The sequence below is a fragment of the Lissotriton helveticus genome, chromosome 5_1 (genome assembly GCF_964261635.1).
Source record: "Lissotriton helveticus chromosome 5_1, aLisHel1.1, whole genome shotgun sequence".
Classification (NCBI taxonomy): Eukaryota; Metazoa; Chordata; class Amphibia; order Caudata; family Salamandridae; genus Lissotriton; species Lissotriton helveticus.
In genome coordinates this window covers 728,021,646-728,023,235 of record NC_136065.1, presented here as the reverse complement: position 1 = coordinate 728,023,235, position 1,590 = coordinate 728,021,646, and the positions used below count along the sequence as shown (strand labels likewise).

General features: G+C 39.9%; 1 long non-coding RNA gene across 1 annotated transcript; it reads right to left on the bottom strand.

Annotated features, from left to right (window-relative positions):
- Positions 1 to 876: 876 nt before the first annotated feature.
- LOC144753361 (uncharacterized) lies at positions 877 to 1,366 on the bottom strand. The gene is made up of 3 exons (XR_013594316.1): positions 1,226 to 1,366; positions 1,064 to 1,140; positions 877 to 972 (listed from the first exon to the last, which is right to left on the bottom strand). It is a non-coding gene; the product is annotated as an uncharacterized LOC144753361 (long non-coding RNA).
- Positions 1,367 to 1,590: the final 224 nt, after the last annotated feature.

The following is a 1,590-nucleotide window of genomic DNA, read 5'->3' as shown; positions in this document are numbered from 1 at the left end:
AGTTTTCCAGTGCATATATATATATATATATTCACTGAAAAAACCATAGGTTTCAGGCACGTTATAGTCAGGAATTAGCATTTAAAAAACTTTAGAAATTCACTGAAAAAACCATAGGTTTCACACACGTTATAGTTAGGAATTAGCATTTAAAAAACCTTAGAAATTCACTGAAAAAACCATAGGTTTCACCCATGTTATAGTTAGCTGGACATTTCTCTCATACAAAACCATTGAAATTCCCCCGTTATAGTTAGTTCAGCTAACTATAACTCGCACACCCACAATACACTGCTGATGACATCACATTTTACATCACTCATGACATGGTCAGTGACATGGTCAGCCCCCCTCCTCGAGTCCGTGATGGCCCTGGGGACCGCCACACCCCCAGGGCCAGCTCCTGCAGTGTCCCAAGGTGCCTTCCCCGGGGCACTGCTGTTTGCAATGGCAGTTGGTACGTTTTAGAGTGGCCCCAGTAAACAAGGACAAATTAAGATTTAGAATTCAAAAAGCATATGTATAAAAAGGATGACTTGCAAACAAATATGTCATGAGGGAAATGTTATTTAATCACATTACCACAAAAAATTCCTTTGACATTTCAGTGAAATTCAGTTGTCATTTTTAAAAAAACATAAGGTGCCCAACCGGACAGAGAAAAAGGGGGAAGGGTAAGTGAATTCGGAGTGAGGATCGTGGTTATGTGAAAAGCATGGAAAAGGATGTGAAATCATAAGTCATTTTCACGAGTGTAATCAGGCTAATGGTTATGAGCCGAAGCTACATGAGTTCTTGATTATACATTCGTATATAACTATGCCCCGTTGATGCAACACAATTACAATTTTACACAATGGCTAGTTGTAGAAGAAAGAAGTGTCGACGTTTTGACCCCGTAGAAACAACGTAGGTTGGTTGACACCTTACAACGGGGTCTTCATCAGGACAGAGATGCGTATGGGAGGGCACCTAATGTAGGGAGCATAAAGAAATAAATTGGTACTGTGCAACCAACTGAATTAACTCACAGCTAACACCCAAAGTCTGTGCAAATAATTACCATGGAATCCTTCAATGAGGACACAGTGAAGAGAATGGGCCAGGTGGCTCCTAGGATGTAGGGAACGACATCAACCCCTAAAGGGAGATAGAGGTAACAATGAGCGCGGCTGTCGCTCCAAGGAAAGCTTCAGTCAATCTAAAAAATCTAATCAAATCTTACTCAAATGCGTGGAACAAGCAGCGCGTCCCATTCAACATATGAATCACAACAGAGTACAATCAATTATGAATTGGAGCTGCTCAATCATGCGACTCAATCACAGTAATCTAAAACAACAATGTGGGAGGACAAATAAATAAAAAGGAACGATCAATACATAATATTAACACAGGTTGTTTAAGAAGCAAAATTGCATCAAATTGAGACTTGCCCTAAAAAGGGATTCATAATGTTTCAGTAGGTTTTTAATGAAACGAGAAACTGATGTCAAAGCCCGACCTACACTACCAAGTTTCAGTGTTTAAAGCCAAAGGGAATTTACGAAATCATTACGTTATGTAGACACAAGCTCTTGTCAGGCATAG